The sequence below is a fragment of the Acinonyx jubatus genome, chromosome E3 (assembly GCF_027475565.1).
Source record: "Acinonyx jubatus isolate Ajub_Pintada_27869175 chromosome E3, VMU_Ajub_asm_v1.0, whole genome shotgun sequence".
NCBI classification, from domain to species: domain Eukaryota; kingdom Metazoa; phylum Chordata; class Mammalia; order Carnivora; family Felidae; genus Acinonyx; species Acinonyx jubatus.
The window spans coordinates 35,909,322-35,933,165 of NC_069398.1; the positions used below are offsets into that span (position 1 = coordinate 35,909,322).

The 23,844-nt window shown below is 61.8% G+C and overlaps 1 long non-coding RNA gene across 3 annotated transcripts in view; it reads left to right on the forward strand.

Annotated features, from left to right (window-relative positions):
• The first annotated feature begins 3,813 nt into the window (after positions 1–3,813).
• The window catches only part of LOC113594584 (uncharacterized), a 58,297-nt gene continuing 38,266 nt past the window's right edge, over positions 3,814–23,844 (forward strand). The window contains exons 1-2 of one of the 3 annotated variants that reach the window (XR_008294615.1): positions 3,814–4,296; positions 21,101–21,190. This is a non-coding gene — a long non-coding RNA (uncharacterized LOC113594584). The remainder of the gene's footprint in view (positions 4,297–21,100; positions 21,191–23,844) is intronic. The other 2 variants (XR_008294614.1, XR_008294616.1) reach the window with 2 other exon arrangements.

The following is a 23,844-nucleotide window of genomic DNA, read 5'->3' on the forward strand; positions in this document are numbered from 1 at the left end:
CCCAGCCCAGACTTCCTGTCACGCGACACAGCACGCTTTAAAGCCGTTTCGAGTCAGCTCTTCCGTACTTGAGCCAAAGGCACCCGACTCGGTTACGTCCTTGTTATGCACACGCTAGGACTTGTGTACTAACGTGTCCCTTCTTAATGTTCGAGTGGGGCCAAAGGATTCCTTCTTGTGCACGGCAGGCTGGGAAAAGGCAGCTGTAGGAGAGGAAGTGACCCAAAGAGGGGCCAGAGGGGCTGTGACCAGTCCCACGGGGCAGATGCCGTGGCAACACGCTCTTTGAGCGATGTCCCCTCCTGTCACCAGGGACGCTGCAGGGTGGGCCGCCTGGCCGCTCACCGCTCACAGGGCACCCAGGCCTGCAGCTCCTCCCACGCTTTCTCCAGGAGCTGGGCCGGCCCCGCGTCAGCGTGAGGCCCGTGGGGTCAGCCGTCCAGCTGACGGACTCTTTCCCACAGAACCCTGAGGAGGGGCTGAGCAAGCGTAGCTATTTTTAATGTTCTCAGTCATCGGAGTTGCTATCTTAATTTGTAAGACAGTTTATGCTCCTTGGAAACTCGAGCCTGTCCAGGAGCCCCTGGGGAGCCGCCAGGACGGTTTGCCACCAGCCCCCTGGCCTTCCTCCTCTCCGGGGGAGGAGGAGTACGCGCCCCGGCCTGGGCGGGCCGCGTAAAGAGGCCCAGCGCCACTCCAGAGCGGCTCCCTTCCAGAAGCTCCCTGGGCCGCCAGCTGCCTTCTCCCCGGTTCCCTCCCACCCCAGCCCCCGCGGGACTCTGGGGGCAGGCGGGAGTGGCAAGGTCCCCAGACTTCAGCTCTGTGCCGTGGCTCCCGGCCACCACGTCGGACAAGTGGCTCCCTGGAGCCGATTGCCCAGGACTGGTCGACACGGCCACACCGTCACTTGGTGCGGCACTCACGGGCTTCTGAGCGCAGACAGCCCCTTCCTCAAGACCCTTCCTCGCCCAAGGCCATCTTGGAGACCGGGGTGATTCTCCATCAGGCCCGACCCTGGCCATCCTTTTGCCCACCCCCAGGTCAGCCTGCAGAGGCGAGCCTCCCGGCTTGTTGTGGAGATGAGGAAACGGGGGCTCAGGGCAGTGAACGGCTGACTGCACCACCCAGCAGATGCAGGCTTCCGACCCAGGCTGATCTTTCCCCGATCATCTGCCCGGATCCGGAATGCTTTGTCTGGGGTGCACAACGCGACCTAGGCCTTCTAGAGAATCTGGAATCTGATCTCCACTGTGGCCCCTGTATTACTCGCCCGTCCCTTCGGCAGGTGTTTGTTGAGCGTGTACCATGGGCCGGGTTCCTGCTGAGCGGTGTTGATAAGGCCAGGTGCCCACGCAGGAGCCGGTGCCCTAGGAGTAGAGACAGACGGTCAGCAGGTGGGTCTCCATGAAAGAGTGCGGATGGTGACGGGGGCACGAGGAGCTGCAGGGTGGAGGGGGCGGGGGCCCCCCCAGAACTCATGTCCCCCTGGAACCTGTGTAAGTGGCTTTACCTGGAAGTAGGGACTCTGCAGATGTGATGGTTAAGTTGAGGCCACGCTGGAGCAGGGGCTGGTATCACAGAAGAGGGGATGCAGACACGCGCGCGGGAGGCCACGTGGCAGTGGCGGTGGGGATCGGCATCGCCACCTGCAGGCCAAGGAGCGTCAAGGACGGCCAGCAGACTGTCCCTCGCGGCACCGGAAGGGAGTGGCCGGCAGACCCCTTCCCCCGGGACTTCCAGCCTCCAGAGCCGCGGGGGGCAGATATGTGCTGTCCACAGCCACCCCGTCTGGGGTGCTTGGTTCTGCCCCGCCTCCCCCAGGACACTTGCACGGGTTCCGGACCCTCGGCTCTGGATCCTGAGGCAGTCCTGACTGGGGCTTGTCACCTCCACACCTCCACAAAGTCCAACAGTCTTTCTGAGGTGACAGGTGTGCTCCATCCCATGGACGGAGCCTCCGTCCAATATGTCAGCCACCGGCCGCCTGTCTCAAGTGTGGCCCGTGTGACCGAGGTTCTGAGTGCCCAAAGCGTCACTCACCTTTAATTGACAGGTAAGTAGCACGTGTGACGAGTGTTACCCTGTCGGACAGTAGCTCTGCATGGCTGTCGAGTCCTGGGGGAGGTTTCTGCTCTGTGCCTGCCGAGGGCACGGCTGTTCCGTTGGTGGTAGCCATTCTTTGGGGGGGCAGTTCCCCCCAGCAGACTTCCAACGGGGGAGGCTTGAGTTCAGGGTGCTGAGACGGGGTGCCGCCATGTTGGTTCTGAGGAGAGCCCTGGTACTTGGCGCAACTCACAGGATTGCCTTCAAGTTAACGCTTTTGGGTGCGTGAGGAAGAGGCTAGGATGTCCAGATCCGCGTGGATTACACGGAGCTTTGAAAACAGGATCTCAGGATGACTTTTAGCTGGGATTCCAGGGGACACATCTCAGCATCTCGGAACGAGGCTGTGGAGGGAGCTGGAGGGGCCGTGGGACCGAGGGCAGAGGGGCAAGAGCCCTGTAGTCAGAGCCTGAAGACCCATGTTGGACTGCAGGGCTCGTCACTTGCCTCGGGACTCCGGATACCAGATCTTAGCAGTGAAGGAAATAGGCTCAGAGGGGTTGTAATGGTGATGAGGGGATGGGGGTAGTGGTACGACACTTACAGGGATGACTGAGACGATGGCGGTGACGGTGGAGGTGGTGATGGAGGAGGTGGTGGAGGTCGAGGTGACGGGGGAGGTGAGGTCGGCAGCCGTGGTGCTGGTATTGGTGGAGGCGTGTGGTGATGGGATGCAGTCCTTGGGGAGGCTCTGGACGTTGCCTTTTCTCCCCAGGGTCGGCGAATCCCGAGGGAACCTGCCTGGCGCCGTGGGCCTGACACCCCTCCCCCCCCCCCCCCCCCCCCGGACATCAGGCTGGAGCCAGCGGGCTCAGATCTCAGCGTCTCCACTTCTAAGACCCGCCGCAACACAGTGGTCCTGGGGCCGAAGTAGGCACCTGTCTTCACCTGGTCTGAGGACACAGCCCCCTAACAGCCTCTCTGCTGCCACAGGTGGGTGGGTGGGTTTCCCTGTGCAGGACCCGCCTCTGGCTCCTGCCTTTGGGAGGTAAAGCTCAGCTGAAGGAGGTCAGGGTGCGGGAGGACTGACGTTCCTCAAGCATTTACCTGTCTTTCCGTGGGGCTCTGTTGGAATGCACAAAGCTGTGTGCGAAGCTTCGTGACCTCTTACACGTACACACCTGGGTACCCAGCTCCCAAAGTATGGGGCATCCCCTGACACCCAGGAGACTTCCTTGCACCCCGGGACCCGTCCCCCATCAGGAGAGCTGCTATTCTGGCCCCAGCGAGCGCAGACCCGTGCTTTCTGCTCCAGAATTCCCAGCAACGGGTGCACACGCTGCATGTGCTTTTGGTTCACAGCTTTTGCTCCCTGAGAGTCACCTGTGTCATTGAATTTATCAGCAGGTCAGTCTGTCGTTCTCATGAGGGTCCCGCTGCGTTCCCCAGATTGTTTTTCTTTCTTTTTTTTTTTTTAATTTTTTTAAACGGTTTTTATTTATTTTTGAGACAGAGAGAGACAGAGCATGAACGGGGGAGGGTCAGAGAGAGAGGGAGACACAGAATCTGAAACGGGCTCCGGGCTCTGAGCTGTCAGCACAGAGCCCGACGCGGGGCTTGAACTCACGGACCGCGGGATCGTGACCTGAGCCGAAGTCGGACGCTCAACCGACTGAGCCACCCAGGCACACACCCCCCCCCCCCGCCCCCGCCCAGATTGTTTTTCTTTTCGTCTACTGGTGGACATTTGGATGTGTCCCGATTTGTGACAGTTATGGACAGGGTCGATCTGAATGTCCTGGCCGACGCCTTTGTGCACAGGAGGCATTTCACCTTGGGCGTTGTCGGTATCTGTGGCTGGGACGGCCTTTGTGGGGTACAGTCGGGTCAGGGTCCACGGCTCACTTTTCCGCACCCACACAGCGGGCACTGAGCGTGGCCTGCGGATCCGGCTTCTGCCTGCGTGTGACCAGGTGATGTGTGCGAGGCCTCGGAACCGCTCTCCCCAGCACAGAACGCTCTGCCGTCAGAAAATGGCCAAGAATCCGGAATTCCGCAGAAGCAGAGTGGGGAGCGGGGAGATGGGCGTAGAAACACGTGTTCGCAGCCAAGAGCACACAGCTGTTTCCTCTTGTGGCTTCCCCAGCCTCAGATGATTTGTTTTATTAGAGGCGAGTTGTGTTCGCTACCGACTGACGGCGCTGGCGGCCCCGGGAGGCAGATGACCGACAGCGCATCGCGGCGCTGACCCAGGTACGGGGTGCCGGTCGGTGGGCTCGGGGCTCGGGGCAGAGCTGGCCCGCTTGGTCGTGCCTCTTGGGGCACGCATGAAGTCAGGGCCCTCGTCGGTCATCGGCAGGGCCCACGTCTGCCTGTTGCCTCTGCACAGCGGGGTCACGGGGCGGGCCTGCTGAGACTCCCGTGCCCGCCCCCCGCGCCCTCCCGGGCCCAGGGCCCTGCAGGAGCAGAGGAGAGCACGCAGGGCCCAGTGGGCTCCCCTGGTGGGCGGTGGGCTGTGCGAGGCTCCGCCCTGAGTGCTGTCTCTCCCTTTCTGGCTGGGGCGCCTTGGCAAACCCGTCAAACACCCCCAGGCTCTCGTGTGCCCTCGTCCGCCCCGGGGAACCATAACCTCACTCTCGGGGTGGGTGTGGGGCCTGGGGGGCCCTGTGTGTGACCAGCCCGCCACCGTGCATGGACTCCCGGTTCCCGCCTCGCAGCAAACCGACCGCCTATCACGGGGGCCGATGGAGGAGGGGGGTGCTTGGCAGACTCGGGGGCAGTCGCCTGGATCCAGGCCCCAGAGCTCAACCCGTCTCAGGGGCTTTGGTGTCTTGCAAGAGGGCGTTTCCTCGTGCCCTCTGCCCGCACCTGCAAGCCAAGTACTAAGAGGTCTTTGGTTCGCTGCCTGGGGCAGATTGGGGTGTAGTCGGGCTGTTTGAGTTGCGTCCGTCAGATTACCAGGGTCTGCTCTGATGCTGGAGTTGAAATTTGGTCCATGAACCTTAGCTGAATGTCTAGCTCGGAGGCGGGTTTTAAGCCTGTGCCCGAAGCATCTGCCTCAGTGCCTAAGTCTGTAGGAGTGCGGTCGCCGGTGAGCAAGTCGAATTAGGACCTTCTCGGCTGGGATGTAGCCCCTGCCCGGAGGGGCTGACCCCCTCCCCCCAGAGTGGGGTCAGGCGATGGGGGGGGGGGGGGCGCCTCTCCTGGGAAGCAGAGAGCCACCTGCCTGCCTTAGGGCGGCCACACCCAGAAAGCCCTGCCTCGCGCTCTCCCTCCGGCTGCCAGCAGCGATGTTCCCGGAGTCGGGCTCCACGCCGGCCACGGCTGCTTTGCACCTGGCTTCATGGGAACCTGTGAAATGAGATTTTCTCAGGATTCTGTGTTTGTGGGGGGGGGGGGTGGGGTTGGGGAGGAGCCTCCTCTGACATACTAAAACCCCCAAATGGATGGATTTATTACATAAATAGTGCACGCCGGCTCTGCCATTAAATCACTAAGCTAGAATGTGTTGGAAGGCCGTCCCGTCTCTCTGAGCTGCTCTGGCTGAGCCTTGTGACTTTTTATTAACAGCAGGCTGGCGGGGGCCCTGGGCCCCAGCATGGAAAATCTGTCTGGGTTCACAGCTTGGGCTGGAGGGCGCCCAGCCCCACGCGGCCTGGATGAACACACCCTTTATGTGAGCTTGGCCCCACATCACACCCTGTGTTCTCCTGGCTCCCCCTTGGCGGGGTGGCCCCCAGGGTCTGCATCCGCGTGGCATTCTCTGCCCTTCCTGAAGCCCCATGCCGCACAGATGGCTGGTCACTGGTATGGCAGTGGGAGCAGCAAGATGGGTGAGCTGGGACTCTCCCCTCCCTCTCGGGGCACCTTCTCAGCGAATCCTCCCCCACGGTCAGGATGGAGCTGTTCGGGCACAGCCAGACCACAGAATGAGGTCGCTGGTTGGTGGTCAGTGGGTTCACATCACACGGAGAGCCATGGTATCCCCCGATTAGAGACATGGCCGGATCCTTTGGGCCTGCCGTGCAAATTCCAGCGTGAGGTGACCGCGGGGCACGCTTGGGACCCTGCCATCCTGGCCAGGTCACGGGTGTCCCCAGATGGGACGTGTCCACTGATAGCCTTTCCTCAGGCCCCGGGGAGCATGCTCTGGGGCTGTAACTGGGAGCTGGAGGTCTGGCCCAGCTCGGGGCGGGGGGGGGGCCTGAACCCCCGAGGGTTCTTCTGGGGTTTCTCACGGCGCCGGGGACCTCCCAGCGCCTGCCGTTCTCAACACGGGGTTTGGGAGGCAGGGGTCTTCCGCTCCCACACCTAGGGGCTCAGCTGGGTGCCTGCTTCTGGGGACGAAGAGAGATCGACCCCTCTAGGGCATCGGGGAAGGGTCCTTCCTGGCAGGCCCAGGCTGGGGCCAGGAAATGGGAGCTGAGCGGGGCGGGGAGGGGGTCTCCAGGCTGGGTGGGCACCATACAAGGCTGCCACCATCCACAGAGTGCCCGTCGGCCCCGGCACCTAGCTTCCCAACCGGCGTCAGCCTGCGTTAAATTCTTGGCTGCCAGCAGCAGGCCCCATTTCAGCTGGTTTATGCCCAAGGACACTTGTTAAGGATCACTTATTAAGGGTAGCCCCCAGACTCTGTGGACAGGACTTGAACACACCCCAAAGGCCTTGGGCTGCTGGCAGGCCACAGGCCCTCAAGAGGGGGTCCCCGGGGCTCCCAGCTTCCCCAGAAGACTTGCTCGGGGCCCAGACGTGCGGGGCCCAGCTCGCAGGACTGCGTTCTAGCTGCAAGGGAGGCCGGACGCCCTCACCTGGTCTCCAGGATAATGCTCTTAAGGGCGGGGCAATCTTTGAGCTTAGAGAGGGTCCCCGCAGAGATGGAGTGCTCTGCTCTCTCAAGTTTCCAGAAGGATCCCTGCCAGATCTCCCGGGATCTGTTTAGGTCGGCCTGCCGGGGAGTGGGGTGCTGGGCATCTGAGTGCTGGACCTGGAACGCTGACGCCTCAGGCCTGGGCCCCCCTCAAGGCCCCCCTCCCCGAGAGGAGGGACCACGCTTTCAGGGTTAACAGGTAGAGGCCCACCCTCAGCAGGTAGCAGGAGCCCACGTCCCACCTCTGGCCGGCGCCTCTTACCTTAGAGGGCCTCTGGCACCAGCCCCACACGGCCAAAAGCAGGTGGCGCCGTGGCCAGGCACGTGGCCCAGGGAGGCACAGACCGCGTGAGACCCCAGTCTCCCCACCACTCTGGCTTGGCACCCGTGCCCGCACCAGGATGCTGGTTGAGGGCCTGGCCGGTTCCAGGGTCAATGCAGGGCCAGGCAGTGGGCAGAGGCCGGAGATGGCCTGTGAGGGAATGGTTGAAATTTGCAGCCAGGGCAGGAAATGGACAAATTGTGTAGTAGGAGTTGGAATGCCACCCTGGGTGCCCCTCCCAGCCTCCCCCGGGATCTGAGCCCAGAGCCAGGAAGTGCCTGCTGTCTTGGCCTCGGGAGTTCTGGCCCCCGCCGAGTGGGTGCCTGTCCTGCACCACCTCCGGTCCGCAGTGAGAGGCCTCTAGGGGATGTTTGCAAATAGACGGGAGGGGCCCCAGGATGGCGGGGGAGCTGGGGCCGGGACAGTGGATCCTGTCTCTGCCACTGCCATACACACGGGGCTCCCCCTCGACTTCCCCTCCTGATGCACGAGCCCCTCGACGCACTTGGCATTCAGCACGCTCTCACAGACGTCACACTTTCGCATATACTGTCTTCTGCACTTGGAACGCTCCTCCTCGGAGAAAAACTCCTATTCAGCATTCAAAACCCAGCTTTGGTAGCACTTCCTGGGTCGAGCTGTCCCCGAAGCACCCCAGCCCACAGACACTGGGCCCTCCCTTGCTCTCCTGCAGCTCCGTAGCCCTGACCGCAGGCACCGGGGCCACCTACCCACTCTCTGCCTCCTCCGCTAGGCCGTGAGTTCCAGGTCACCGCAGCACTTGGTGGGACACACAGTGGCCTCCAGGGTTTGCTGGGCTTGGAAACGAAACGCTTGTGGTTCCCGCTGCCTGAGAGGCGGCCTTGGGATCAGACCACGTCTTTGCCTTTCTCGGGACACAGTCCTCACCCAATGTCGCCACCGTCCCGACATCACCGTGATCCAGCACAGGGCCTCGGAAGTCAGCATGCCGGCATCTGGCCCCTGGCCCCGCGAGCCTCAGTTTCTTCCTCTGTCAGATGGGCATCACAGCACACCCACCTCAGAGGGTGAGGCTCTAGGCACAGAGCCTGGTGCCCAGTGGGCACTCAGTCACATGGGCTGCTTTTACTACCCCCCCCCTCCCCCCCCCCCCCCCCGCCCCGCCAAGACCCCCTTGTCTGGAGAGAAGAGCGCCCCAAGCGGGGCACAGTAGTTGTGGGTTTCAAGGCTGGAGTCCCTCGCCCTAGCGGAGGGGAGGTAATGAGCACTGCAGCCCCAACAGGGTTGCAAAGGAAGGGGAGCCTGGCCCAGCGCCTGCCTCGGCTGACCAAGACCTCCCGCCTCCCCTGCCAGCCCCGCCCATGACCTTGCCACGTCTCCCCTGGGCAGAGGCTTCCCTCAGGTGGCTGGGGGTGTCATGTGTCCTCAAAACCGTGAGGCCTGGAAGCAAGTTGGGTCCCCAGGGCAGGGCTGCTGGAGGCTGGGGTGGGATGCAGGCGGGGTCCCCATCGCCCTCCCCTTCCCTGGACCACCCGGGGTCCCTGACACCTGCATCAGGGCTTGGCTCCTCGGCTGGAGCTGGACCGGCCCCTTTGGGCCTCGTCGGGCTCAGACGCTCTTCACACACGAGACAAGTGCCCTTGTCTTACCGAGCTCTGGCCTTGCGTGCCACCCCCCGAGGCAGGGGCTGATGACCCGGGCCCCTCTTCAGAGCAGGGGCCCAGGGGCCTCATCCGGCCGAGAAGAAGCCTTTCCAAGAGCTTGGGTTGACAGAGAGGGGCACTGAGGAGCCTCCTTGGAGGCTTTGCTCATCGGTCTGGGGGTTTTGGTGGCTTCACTGGGAGCCCAGCCAGGGCCGTCTTCGTGGTCCCCTCCCCGATCTTTGCTCAAAGGAGCAGGTGGCCGTGAGCACACCTCAGCTGCCCCCGGCCTCTTCCCCGTCTGCCTTCCATGGGGCGTGCTGGGGCCGAGACCGACAGGACTGGATCCTGAGGCACAGCCAAGCTCAGGCTGCTGCCATCATGGTTAGGAGGCTGCATTTTGTGTTCCCCAAGCGAACTCTGAGAGTCCCTTTGCATTTAGAGCAAGGAGGTCAGGGGCGTCTTCGGCAAGAGCCATGAAGTTCAATCTGACCCACTGGCATCCGTCGGGGTGCCTGAAAACAAGGCCCCATGTGCCTCGAGCTAGTCTCTCTCACAGCCCGCCTTGGGAAGGCTCCAGAGCCGTCTGTAAGGTGGGCAGGGCCGGGTGAGGAACTGTGTCTGAGGCGTGCAGAAGCCGGGACTCCGGCGGGGAGAAGGGAGGCTGGCGTGGAGGCTGGCTGGGCAGGACTGCCTCGGGGTCACCTGGCGCGTGAGGCTCCAGGGTGCACGGAGCCCCCGGGGTACAGGAGGGTCGGGGGACCGCTCTTGCTGGCCGCGTCGCTGCTGTCCCCGAGTGCCCAGCAGCGAGGCCTCTCTTGCAGGCTGGACCTGGCTCCCCGCTTCCCGAAATTCATTGCCGGAGATCGGACTCGAGTTAAGGAAACATTTATTTTAAATGTAAACCGATCACAGCGGAATCCTGGTCGGGATCTGCCGGCCGCAGCCCATGGACAGTCAAGCAATGGTATAAATAGGGCACAGTTGTTGCTGCCTGTAACCCGGAGGGGCCCCGCCGACGCCCACAGCCAGGGGAGTGGACTGTGGGGCCGGAGCCACCCAGCCGGGTTCCCCGGCCCCCGTGTGCCCCGAGGCCTGGGCTGTCCTGCTCTCCCTGCACCCGGGCCTCAGGGCCTCAGCCCCCCGGCCTGTGCTCTGCACGTGGGCCTGTGCGGCCCCTTCCTGCCACTGGGCTCAGGGCCTGATGTCCCGGTGAGGATCTGGAATCACGCCGAGGCCCCTCCCCGCCATGACTCCCCTCTTCCGGGGGACCCCGCGTCATCGGAAACAAAAGCCAAGAATGCGGAGGGGCCCCTGGGACGTGTGACGGCATCTGGCCAGGCTCCAGAAGTCACCCGCAGGCCTGCCGGGGGGCTGGCGGGCGGCCAGGGAGTGTCCCTCCCGCCAGCCGCCCTGCGGGTGTAGGGGCAGAAGCTCACGGAACAGTCTCCTTCCTGGGAGGCACAGGGAAGGTTACCCGTTAGACCCCAGCCCACCCGGCAATGGAAGTCTAGCCCTGTCGTGGGTCTGTGCACCCGCTGTGCTGGTCTCGGGTGGGCGGCTGGGGCCAGGAGCCTCGGAACTCTCTAGCGGGAGCCCAAGTGAGGGGCAGGGGAACTGAGGCTCAGAGAGGGGATCGACGTCCTGCCGGTCCATTCCCCCCGCATTGCCCAGAGCGCGGCACGCTCTTGAGTGTGGTTCGGTGGTCAGGAACTCAGACCTGGCTCATCTACTCCCCTCCCCGAGTCTCAGGACGGCCACGGCCCCCGTGCGTGGAAGGGTTGGGGGGAGACCGGGCTTCGCTGGCAGGACAGGCATCCAGCATCCAGGCGGTCCGGGGAGCGGCAGCCCCAGGCAGGACAGAGGTGCCCGCCACGGGGGACATGACCCCACGTGGACTTCATCTTCCATAAGTAACTCCCTTCAAACAGCACTGACCATAACAGGAAGGTATGACTTACACAACTGGGGGCTGACATGGGGGTCTTTCCTTACCATGGTGTGGTGACCTTGGGGTGTGGCTCACCCCTCTCTGCCCTCGGTCTCTTCGTCTGTGAAATGGGGGCTCACAGGCCAGCCGATAAACAGATGTGTCTTGGACAAAACACACAACACACACGTTTGCCGAACGTAACGTCGCTTTTTCCTGGGTTTCCAGGGTTTCCCACACGCGCCTGCATTTTCTCTGCCTGGGTCTGGGCACCTCTGTGGCCCTGCCCCCACAGCTCTGGCTGGCCGCCGGATGAAAGGGACACAGGCGGGGCAAGGTCCTGGCTGTGACCTCTGGGCGGCCCAGAGGACGGGGTCGTCCTCACCCCCTCGCTGTCTTCCGGGAGCGGAAGACACGCCCAGAACACGCCCGCGCCAGGCTGTGAGGTGGGTCCTGACTCTCGAGCCCCCACCGTGGCCGTCGGTGGAGAGGGTGGGGACGTGCCTCCTGGGCCCCAAGGCCACACGCGGGGCCCCCAGGCTCCTCCGCACCTGGGAAGGAACCGGGAGGGACGCGGCGGCCAGGCAGAGGGCTACAGTTCTGCGACTCTCCTCCTGGAGCTTGCCGTGCCCACGTCTGCACGTGGCAGGTGTCCGTGGCTACACGCGTGGAGCCCTTACACCACCATGAGGGCGCAGGGTCCAGGACGGTCCCGTGGCGGATGTGGTGCTGAGGCATAACGCCCAGGGCCCCGCGACCGGCGCTGAGAGGGCAGCGTGAGACCTTGTGTGACCTTGGGCGCATCCTCCTGCAGCCGCTCCCGTCTCTCCGATGGGGCGACGCCAGTCCTTCCCTGAGCAGGGTGACATGCTGGTGGGCATCGCACGCCCAGGCGCTGTTGTGATTCAGTGTCCTGGAGCTGCCCTAACCAGGGAGCAGACACCAGCTGAGAGCGGGGGTCCACCTCCCACAGTTCTGGAGGCCACGCTTCCGACCACATTTGCCGGGCGTCCCCGCCAGAGGCCCCAGGGACACTCGTTTCTTCACGTTCCATTTTTCTAGCTTCGTTCCTTCATCCAGTCAATCGTTCATCTGTTCCCTCTGTAGATATTCCGCCGTGGCTCCCGTGAACCAGGCGCTGGCGGAGCTGTGGCCCCGCTCCTCTTCTGGAAGTTTCTTCAAGGCCCCTTGAACATCAAAGGCCCGGGAGCTGGGTGACCTCTGCCCTTAGCTGGGCGTGGTTTCCGGGTATCCCTGGGGTGGCGGGCAGCTTTGGGGGCTATTTTGGGATTGCCACAAATGTCACCCTCCTCCCGCCGATGGAGAATTCTCATCAAACATGGCCAATATGAGGGCGATGTCACCCCAAATTACAAGGGCTCTGCCGGTGGGGCCGGAGGAGGGCAAGGGGGGGTGACCCTGGGCACCTGCTGGGGGGCCCGCTCCACTGCCTCCTGCCGGGCCGCTCCAGACTTGCCACCTGGGGGCAGGCCCAGAGCCCCCTCCCGGAGAGACCACATGGCCACACGGGATACGGTGTGTGTCTGGGAAAATCAAAAACGCTGGGCGAAATGCTGGCTTGTTTACTTAGGACCGGGCAGCTGGATGTGACAATTCCAGGGAAGTGACTAACTGGCCTTTGTCATTTCCAGGGCGGCCTGCCCGAGCCCAGAAGGGAGGGCTTGAGTGGGGCCCCCACCATGCAGGAGGCCCTGGCCTCTTAGCAGGTTCCGTCCTGGAACCTGTGTAATCCAAGCTCTCAGCCAGCCCGGGGGAAGTCCAGTGAGCCCCGTCCTGCCAGTGCTGCGCCCCCAGACCCCCACACCCTCCCTGAAGCTGAACAAAGCGCCAGGTCTGAGGAGTCCCAGCTGGGCTCTCATTCAGCTCCCGTGGGGGCAGCCCAGCCCAGGGGGGGCACAGAGAGGGGACACAGCGTCCCCTAGCTTTCTTCCCAAGACAGAGGAGAGTGGGATGAGGGGAGGGGGACAGCGACAGAGAGAGACAGAGAAAGACAGAGGCAGAGACAGAGAGAAGAGAGACAGAGACAGACAGAGGGAGACAGAGAGGCAGACGCAGAAACAGACGAAGAGAGAGAGAGGCAGTGACGGAGGGAAAGGGAGACACGGGGGCAAGGGAGGGAGGGAAGGAGGGGCAGGAGCTTGACTGAGACAGGCCTGGGCTGGGAGTTGGGCTCAGGTGACTTTGGGAGGGATGCTGCTGTGTGCTGGGCCTCCGCTTACCCACCTGCACCACCAAGGCATTCTGCCCCACTTGGGCAGCCTTTGCTTACTGCCTCTTGAGTTTTGCTCCCCCGCCCTACGCTGCATTGGCGTTGACCCAACGTTTTTCTTTAAATCACCTCACTTTTTCTTTCTTTTACGCGTGAACGCTAACTGCATTTCCCCCTCTGGGTATCAAGCTTCCTCTAGCCTGTCCTTGTACCTCCTAAATTACCTCTTGACCCCCGTGGGAGCCTTCCCGAAACTTGAGAGCTGCTGGGCATCGGGGAGTGCTTTGGCTGCACTCGACCCGACACAAAATAGGCAACACTTAAGGCGTGAGGAGCGGGAGATGGGCCGGGGCCACGGTGGTCGGCCGCTCAGCACCTTGTCCGAGACCCACGGCCGCCCTCGCGCAGCTGTCCTCATCCTCGGGGCGCTCTGGGGACACAGGCTGTTGGCAGGAGCACGAGACGCACAACTCCGTGTCCACATTCAGCAGAAGAGCGCGAGCGAAGGGTCTCCCCTCCCCGCGCTCGGAGGGCGAGTATTTGGACCCAGAGCAGGGTGATCAAGTCTGGGTTCACAAAATATCGTCTCAACATGTAATCCATTAAAAAACTGATCTGGGGGCGCCTGGGTGGCGCAGTCGGTTGGGCGTCCGACTTCGGCTCAGGTCACGATCTCGCGGTCCGTGAGTTCGAGCCCCGCGTCGGGCTCTGGGCTGACGGCTCAGAGCCTGGAGCCTGTTTCCGGTTCTGTGTCTCCCTCTCTCTCTGACCCTCCCCTGTTCATGCTCTGCCTCTCTCTGTCTCAAAAATAAATAAACGTTAAAAAAAAAAATTTAAAAAAAAATTGATCTGGCGCGTGTGTTACACTTACCGTGCGTCTCGATCCGTACCCGCGTTTCCACTGGAAATGCTTGCTCTGTGTATAGATTTCATAAAATTTACAGTTGAAGAGTAGATTTACGCGGCTGGGTCGCCTGAACTGTACTTGACTGGAACATCCCCCCAGATTCACTTTTCCGCTAACATCCGCATTTTCCCTGACAAGCTGTTTGACCTTGCGCCTGCCATGTTCACGGGGTTCAGGAGCTGGGGCTCCCCACGCGCTTCTTCGGGCCACGCGTCCTCTGTTTGCGTCGTTCTGTGTTTGCCAGTCACCCTCTGTCTTTGATGGTTCGAGGCCGTTTTCCCTGATTGCTGCTTATCTAGTTCCTAATTTTCTAAAAAGCAAAAATATTTTCAAACATAGAGATCGTGGAAAAACCTATCCGTGTTTTCTGCTAGGCCTTTACGAATTGTTGGTCTATTTATTTATTTCAAATACTTGCTGTGGAACATTGTGGATTCGAAGGGAGCAGCAGAGATGTTGTGCTTTTCACCGCTTTCCCCTGGTGGTTGAATTTTATACGACGATAGCACAATATCAAGGTGAGGAAATCAGTGCCAGGGCAGTGTGTGTGTAGTTCAATGGCATTTTATCAAGCGTGTAGCTTTGTGTAACCACCGATGCTTCAAGGCACAGAGCTAAGCCTTCGCCAGCAAGATCTCTCTCATCATGGCTTGGTTTTGTTTTATTTCACATGCACGTCTAACCCATCGGTGTTTATCCCTGGTGTAAAGGGTGAGGAATTGGTCCAATCTAATCTTTTTTCATATGACTATCTTTTTATCCCCAAACCACGTTTTTCCTTTTAAAAATAGCTTTATGGAGGTGTAATTGATGTGCAACAAGCTACACGTATTTAGAGTGTACAATCTGTTAAATGCTGACATAAGCACGGACCTGTGAAACCTTCACTAAAATCAAGATAATGAACGTGCTGTCACCCCAGAGCTTCCTCATGCCCTGAGTAGGGATGTGGGGGTGGATGGATCCGTGGGATGCATGGATGAATCCGGGGGTGGATGGATCTGGAGAATGGGCGTCCAATGCTTGTTCATCCATCCAACTGCTGGTGGGCATTTGTACTGGTTCCAGGTTGTAGTATTACAAACGAAGCTTTGGTGAGTATTGTGTACAGGTCTTTATATGTTCATATGTTTATATGCTCATATGTTGATGGGTTCTTGGTCTCTTCTAAAACCTCGTAAACCATCAGGCCAAACAGGCTGCTCCCGCGGACAGACTGAGCCCCCCGCCATGTGGCCTGTTGGGCACTGGGCTGCAGCAGTGACGGGCTGGGTGTCGTAGGAAGATGAACCACTGTGGGGAGGGACAGCTGGGGATGCTCACCCAGGGGCATTAGCGACTCCCTGGGGGCGTCTGAGCTGAGACCTGGAGGGTGAGGAGCACCGGGGCCCGGACGGGGCTGCAGCAGGGTGGAGAGCAGAGCGGGGCAGGTCTTTTCCAAGTGGAAAGGGGTCATTTGCGAATTCGAAAGCTCACCTGTGTACACGGATGCGTGGACACTGAGGGGCGCTCGTCAGGCGTCCCCGGTGACGCGAGGGCCAGCTCCGGTGGCCTTGCTCCCTCTCACGGTAGGGTCTCGTCTTTCTTCGGTACGCGGGAGGTTCTCGTCCCGGCCCCCCTGTAGGTCCAGCACCCTGGCTCTCGGGACAGCACTCCAGCTGGAGAGGGGAGGCCCTTCCGCACCCCCCTGCTCTCCCCGACAAGTGGCTACTGCCCAGGAGGCAGGTGGGCCTTGTTTCCCTGCCCCGAGGGTGTGTGCACAGTGGGAGGGTGCCAGAACCCTGGGTGCTGCACCCCTTGATTCCAGGGGGCCCTCGGGAAGAGGCACTGAGACACGTCCTGTTTCCGAGGGCCAAGAAACGCAGCCTGAGCTTCCTGGGGGAATATACCCTGTAATTCAGAAAGGGCTGCTTGATGTGGAAGCCAGCAGACCGCATTTTGAAAGAAGAAAAAGAAAGAAACTTGGAAAGTCCTCAGCATATTCTTAATGCTTGGGCATGTGTCTCAAAAGTTGGCAGGGAGGCTCAAAACACAACGCTGCACCGTGGCTGTGCCTGGCGGCTGTTCATCCACCACTCACCCATTTCCCACCGCTCCCCCACTCTCCCGCCCAATAGTTACTACCTTCTCGGTGTCAGGCCTTGGATGAGGGGATGAAGGGACAAGACAGTCCTGTCCTCATAAAGCTAACACTCCAGCGCCTTAGAGCGTGGTGGCAAATAGGGGGCGGAAATGCCACAGACTCTGTTGCCCCTGGGGCTCCCCTCTGCGAGAGTGGGGATAGGTGGACAGTCTGTCTGGTTCCTCCTCCTGCCCTCACACCCACTCCCTAGGGGCATGAGGGAGTAGAGGCCCGGCACCCACCTGCCTCAGCCTTGGGGGCTCTGTCCAGCTGGGGGCTTGGGGTTCTCTGCTGTGCGGGTGTCAGGGGTGCCCAGCACCAGGGATCATTCCGCAGAACTGACTGAGGGCCCCACAAGCCTTTGGCAGACATCGGGCTGGGGGCCACTTTACCGAGGACCTGCTGGGTGCCCCTCACTCGGTGGTGAACTCACCCACACTCAAGATGGATGGGAGGCTCCGTCTTGCAGAGAAGACCAGAACCTGGTCTGAACCCGGGTGCTGGTCTCTGGTGTGTGTTTCTCAACGAGGACCTGCCCCTCCGGGCTGGTGGTGGCTGAGGGCCCAGCTGGGACACCCGAGAGTCTCTCCAAGCCTGATTTCATTCAGGAGCTGGCTGGGGACGGCAGGAAGCCACCCTAGCATGACCTGTTATCCCGGGGCCTCCTGGCTCTGGCCTGGGGTGAGTCTCGGCTTTTCTGTGGCCTCTGCCAGGATTTCTTGGTGGAGGAAGAACAACTCAGTCCAGAGCTCAAGTATCAGCCCAGGAACAGCCCGGGTGGGCCGCCCAGCTGGATCTGGGAGCTCATCCCTCCCCCCGGGACCCGCTGCTCCTGGGATTGGGGGGGGTGAAGCTGGGGAGGGGCACTAGACCCAGGGTTGGGAGGCCCCACTGTGGATCAGACCCCTGCCCAGAGGGAGGTGGTGACGAAGGGGACCAGTGGCTTTCTGTGTGTCAGTGCCTGCTTGGACGTCGGGCTGCGGGGGCCACATGGGGATCGTCCTGAGGGGCATGCACAGAGGGCTCGCACACGAGCGGCACGGACACCCCCCCCACCTCCGTGTTCGTCTCCGCAGCCATGCAGGGCCCCCCGACTCCTCTGCTGAGACACTGTCAGCCCGTGCGGCATCCCATCCAGTTCCTGGGTGCCCACGAGTCCCGTGACCATCCGGGAAGCAGACGGGCGGCTCCCGGAGGCAGGCCGGGCGACTCTTCCTGCCCTCCCACCCTCACAATGCGGGCCCAACACTCTGGACCTTTCCTGGAAGGAGTCATTCCAGCACCTGATGCTCTGCCTTGGACTGAGTTAAGTCCACCCCAGACCCCAGTGTGGCTGTCTTTGGAGATAGACTTTTAGGGGGTCACTGAGGTTAAATGCGGTCACGGAGTGGGGCTCCAACCCAGTGGGACCAGTGTCCCTATCAGACAAAGACCCACAGAGCACCCCCACTGCACTGTGTGGGTGCACAGAGGTCGGGCCACGTGAACACACAGCAGTGAGAAGGGCCTGCGAGACGGAGAGTCTCATCAGAAACCAGCCCCACGGCCTCCAGCCTCCGGGACTGGGGGGGACAAGAATTGTGGTTTGAGTGGCCCCGTCTGCAGGGTTTTGTCACGGGAGCCCCAGCAGAGTCATCCGCTCGCCCAGTCCCATGGCGAGATGGCCCCGTCTCCCTGTCCTGCCGATGATTGGGGGAAAGCACAGTAGGCCGTGTGGCAGGTCCTGGATTCGGTGTCCCGGACCCACCTGGGCCTCCGGCTCCTGTGTGACCTCCGACAAGTCCCTGTTGTTTCCTGGGCCTCCGTTTCCCGCCACAGGATGGGAATGTTGTGCTGAATCACCCCTGAGGCTCCTCCCCGCCTGACACTGGCTGGCCACTCCAAGGCCACGCGCAGGCTGGGGAGGGCTTGGTCTTGGCAAGGGCAACAGTACACACTCAGGACTCCAAGTCGGGGTGCTGTCCAAGGACAGCCAACGTTCCTCTCCATTCCTGGGGCATGGGGGACATACTGGGGCCCCCAGATAAGGGTTGTCCTTGAGTGACTGCTGTTCCTGGCAGGGGGCATTGCCCGACGGGTGCGGGAGAGACTCAGGACCCCCGACGTCCAGCCAGCCCAGCAGGAGGCCTTAACACGCTCACCTGTGCTGGAATGACATCTCCCTTCTGTGTCTTAGGGACGTGGCATTCAGCCACAGGGAGTCTGATAAATGCTTGTGCCCCTCAGCTTCTGCTTAGGGTCAGGAATCAGGGCAAGCCTAGAGGCCCAGCTCTCTTTGGGCCTTGGTTTCTCCATCTATGGAGGGAGCAGTCGGGTCAGACCATTGTTAGGGTCCCCGTAGGTGTAGATCTTTAGGGTCTGGGTTTATCACCCATGGACAGGGGCAGGACCACGGCCATAGCAGCTCGAGGACAGGGCTGTCCCCCCGCCTGGGGCAGGACCACGGCCATAGCAGCTCGAGGACAGGGCTGTCCCCCCGCCTGGGGCAGGACCACGGCCATAGCAGTTCGAGGACTATGCTGTTCCCCCACCTGGGGTGGGTGGGCCTCAAGCTGTTCCTGCCTCCATGGCCCCAAAGCAGAGTGAGGCCTCGTCTTTCATGGGGACCAGAGCCATCCTGCACTACTCCTTGGGGCAGGGGCCTCCCACGTCCCCAGGCCGGCCCACAGGGCAGCTCGCAGAGGGACTCCAGTGGTCTAGAAGTGGGGTCCCGCCTCATGGCCCCCGAGGAGTTCTGGCCCTTAGCAGGTGCTTCCGAGACGGGCTGCCAGCTGGTCACCATGGTGAAGGCGGAGGCAGGCCTGAGTCCCAGCACCCGCCACTTCAGGGCTTCTGTCCAGCTGGGGCCGCACAGGGAGAGGAGCCCCTGTCTCAGCCCGGTCGGGCCGTGTGACCCCGAGGAGGCTGGGCTTCCAGCCAGAGCAAGCCAGTGTGCGTTTGGCAAGGCACCTTCGGTGGGACCCACAGCGCCCTTGCCAGCGCTGGCCCCAGGCGACCCCTCTCCTCACGCCTTGTGCGCGACAGAAGCAGCGGCAGCCAGGCCGGTCTCGGGGCCTGACAGTGATGGATGGGCCGGGGGCTCTGGGTTACTGCCCGTGGGTGGTGAGCCCGGGTCCCTCTGGCCGCAGAAGCAGGACGCGGCCCCGGGGCTGGAGAAGGGAGTTCCGGAAAGCAGCCGGGCAGGTGGGTTCTCTGAGGCATCTGGCGTTTCTGTGGTCTTTGTGCAAGTGGCCCCAAGCCTCTGACCTCACCGGGGGCCTTCCTGCTGGACGACAAGCCTCTGCCAGGCGGGAGCTGAGGGGGCGGGGGCGGCTCTCCAGGAAATGGGCTGGTTTAGGGCAGTGTCCGTGCCCATAGCGCAGTTTAAGTTTTAAAATCCACGGGGCGCCTGGGTGGCTCGGTCGGTTAAGCGTCCGACGTCAGCTCAGGTCACGATCTCACCGTCCGTGAGTTCGAGCCCCGCGTCGGGCTCTGGGCTGACGGCTCAGAGCCTGGAGCCTGCTTCCGATTCTGTGTCTCCCTCTCTCTCTGCCCCTCCCCCGTTCATGCTCAGTCTCTCTCTGTCTCAAAAATAAATAAAACGTTAAAAAGAAAATTAAAACAAATAAAATAAATAAATAAATAAATAAAATCCAAAGGACAGGGCTATCTTTATGCATCAGGTACCTGTGACCTGCCCCGTGGGTCCTCTGCTCTCTGAGCTTGGTTCTCCCCAAGGGGATTCATTCATTCATTCATTCATTCATTCATTCATTCATTCCCTACGGAACCCGGGAGGCAAGGCCCAGTCCTGACACTAGTCCGGGCAGTTTCTTGAGGTCAGAGCGTCCAGTACGGGCCCAAGGGGAACTGCAGGTGTAACTCTAAAATTGCCCGGGTCTGCATTCGATCGCCTAAAAAGGAACAATAAAATGTAATTTCCACCCTGAACCTCAACCCAGCAATCCAGACTGCTGTCATTTCAGCTTGGGACCCAAATAAAACCCTCTCAGAAGGTATTTTTTTTCACCTTCTCAGGGCCAAGACTCGACGCCGCTCCTGTATCTGGCCCTCACGCTCACCTCCCCCCAGGCCACCTGTCCGACTGTCCCAGGGCCCTCGTTGCCGAGCTGCGGTGCAGGTCCGGGGCGGCAGGCGGACCCCTCGGAGCCGAGCGGGGGTGCAGGTCTGGGCGGCTGGAGGACCACTGTGACCCCATGCCACTCCTGAGGCCTTTCCTGCTGCCGCGACCACAGGGCGTGTGTCTGGTGGGAAGGCGGGCGGCCCTCTGGCTGCAGTGGGACGCGCTTCCTTTACCTGCTCTCAGACACGCTTCTGGAATAGCACCGGCCCCGGCGGCCCGTGGAGAGGGTGTCCTGCCCACGGATCTGTGCAGAGAGAGCCCCTGTGCACTGGTTTATGAACGAGGCGGGGGGTTACGTGGCCCAACACAGGGGGTTAGGGGAGCCGCCACCTCCTGCTCTTTCCCCACAGCCAACCTCCCCGCGGCCAACCTCCCTGCAACCCCCCGGCTCTGGGGGCAGCAGCCACCGCACAGCTGTGTGCAGGGCCCTCCTGGCCACCCTCGGGCCAGGCCCCATGGCCCCACCGGGAGCAGGTGCGAGGTGGGAGGGCTCCCACCGCCTGGGCCCCGTGCTGAGATCTGCGTGTGGGGCGCAGGGAGCAGGGGTGAGCGTGCCTGTGCGCCCACGATAATCACCCCCGACGGGCAGCTCCCCCTCCCGGAGCCCCTTTCATCTGATCCGCAAAGCGTTTTACAAACACTGACTCATTAGCCTCCCACGGCTTCGGGAGGTGGCTCAGTCCATCTTGTAGGAGGGAAACTGAGCCACATGTCATTGTTCAAGATTTACAAGTGGGCCACCCAGTGAGCCACCCCTTCCAGACTTCCCCGTGAGATCCCAGACTCAGGAATGCATTCAGAGAGCGAGGCGGAGGCCCCCTTGTCTGTTGAAGGCCAGGACGGAGGGGCCGGGTCTGTGGGGCAGTGGGGGCCTCTGAGCTGAGACCACTCCTCCACGGGGCTGCCTCTGAGCACTGCATGCTATTCCACACAGCGCCACGTGTGTGCCTGACGTTCGCCCACAGCTGTCGCTTGATGCCCGTGCCCTGAATGCCCTCGTTGGATTCACACGGAAGCCCTGCAGGTAGGTTTCCTCCCCTCGCTCACAGGCGAGAAAGCAGAGCTCTTCCTTCCAGGTCGGCTCTTTCTCTAAAGGCAGCACAGTGACTGAGCCACAGAGCTGCTGAAGCCAGGCCCGACCCCCGAGGTCGCGCTTTCCACGCAAGCACGCTGTCACCGCGGAGGGGCATCTTGCCTAGGGACTGCAGGACGTGGGCCAGGGGATTTGTCAGGACCCACGGGGGGAGAGCATAAGCAATGCAGTGATGTGCCATGTGCAGAGAGGAAAGCGACTCTAATTGCTGAATAATATGGTTTCTTCCTCTCGTCTTCCGTCTCACCCAAACTGTAATCAAACTTCTGTTGGGACTTAGAAAGTGTTTACAGAGAAACACCCTGAAACAGCGAGCACTGTGCCTGTTGGTTCGAGCTTTTGGACCCTGAGAGACAGACAAGCGAGGAGTGAGCGGGCCTTTCCTGGGGACGTGCCCGTTCTCGCCGGTCCGCCTGGGGCTGCTTTGATAGCCCGGACCTCATCCTGACTTTATTGTCGTCACATGTCAGTCAAGCCCCTTTGCGAAATTACTTTCATTTAGACACCTCTCCTCCTATTTCGGTTGCTCATCAGCTACGACTTTAAGGTGAAAACCTGTCTTCTGGTTGACAGGGAGGGAGGTGAAAATTACTATGCGCCTAGAAAACTGCGGCTTACATAAATAACACGTCCCCGGAGCTCGGGGCTGAGCCTGGGATCGGCCCCTCAGGCCTGTGAGCCTCCCGGCCCGGCTCCCCCTCCGCCAGGTCTCTGTCTGCAGCCTGTCCGCCTCCCCTGGTGGGTGACGCTCCCCCGCGAGAGCGCGGCCCTGCTCCAGGCTTTCTTCCGGAGGGGGCTTTCAGACCCCGGCCGGGCAAGCAGGGCTCTGTTTATTGTCGACACCAAAGGCCGCTCCCCGTCCGTCCGGCCTGTTCCCGCCAGCTCTGGAGGCAGCAGGCGTGAGGTCCGGTGACAAGGAGTCATCGTCACCAGACAGCGTGATGGGTGACTTTTCCTGAGTCAGGGCCCTGGATGGAACATTTTACCGGACTTGTCGAATTCGGTTCTTTCCATCCCGAGAAGTGGGTGCTACTGTCCCCCAGGAGAGCAGCCTGCCGGGGTGACCCCACTGGCCAGTGGCCCAGGCCCCTTCCCCTCCACCCTGACCTCCATTCAGAAAACTGGTCCCTCATCCAGCTTGTGAGAGACAGCACGTGTTTAGGGGAGGAGGTGGGAGGGAGATTTGGATCTGAGGAAGGGTGCCTCGTGTGGGGCCTCTGGGGGCAGCACCCTACCTGCTCCAGCATACAGAAGGGCCTCCCCGTGGGACTGGGGAGGGGGGCTCCCAGCTGCAAGCGGGGGCGGGCCCTGGGCCAACGTTGTGAGGGCACTGGCCAAGGGAGCCACACCTGGCCCCGTCTCACAGACGGAGCAGGGAGGTCTGGGGGACTCCATCGTCTGTCTGTCCCCACATTGCACACCTGGCATGGCCCATACGCTCTTGGAGGTTTTGTGGAAGGCACGTGTTGCATTCTGGACGCTCTCTGCCCCTCACACTCGGGCCGGGAGAAGAGGGCGGTCCAGGGGCGTCTGAGGGGCCTCCCCCGGCCCAGTGTGGAGTCTGGTTGCTCTGTCTGACCTGCGCTGGCCTGTGTGGGCAGCTGTCACCTGGCAACTCTGTGGCCCGACAACCTGAGACTTGGCTGGGATTCAGGGCTCCAGGTCAGGGGGTCTGGACTCCCAGAACAGGGGAACCGTGCCTCTGGCCGTCTTGAGGTCTGAGTTCCATCAGGCGTCTCCTCTGTCCCAGGCCCTGCAGGTGCCACAAGTGCCCAGGGAGACCTGCAGGCCAGGCCGGGCCCTGGGCAGGTGGAGAAGGTGGGTTTGGGGTGGGCCCACTATGCGTCCCAGGTGCCTCCACGTCGGGCCCCAGGTTAGTCTCTCTGAGACTCAGTCGGCCCATATGGGAGATGGGCCACCGAAGTTCCTAGAATCCCCAATTCCGAGACTCAGGGTGGCATGCCCACAGAGGGACCACCCGCCCTCGGCTCCTTGCTGCTCCCCCCCAGACCAGAGCCTGCTGACCCGTGGCTGCGCCTGGGCAGTGGTTTTGGCCCACCTGCCGCCGGGGTGGTTATTTAAGGGCCCGTACAGGTGACCCAGGGGAGGGAGGAGAGCCTAGTGTTTCACTGAGGTGACAGTCCCAGGTTGCCCCCGGCAAGCTGGACCCAGGAGGGGCGCCCCGACCTGCTGCCCTTGTGGTGCTCTAGGGCCCGACCCCTCCCGGCCGGCCGGGTCTCCCTCGCCCTCCTTCCCCTCCTACCCCGCCTTCCTCACCCTCACTCCCGGGCTGAGTATTAAACAGCAGGGTTAGGGGCGGGGACCAGGGGCCAGTGATCTGGGGGTGCCCTGTGTGATCTGTAGTGGGCTTCACAGAGTCAGAAGAAGAGAGGCCGCCAAGCCGTCGTTCCCATGATGGCAGGGGCAGCAGACTGTGCCTGGGACAGACTGAGCTGACCCACGGGCCCAAGGAGCACAGGGCCCCGTGGAGAGCGGGCAGGGAGGGGCCCCTGCCCACTTCCCTGCACACTTCCCCAGCCGCCTCAGCAGCCTCACGGGCGGGGTTATTACACCAGCCAGTCTCC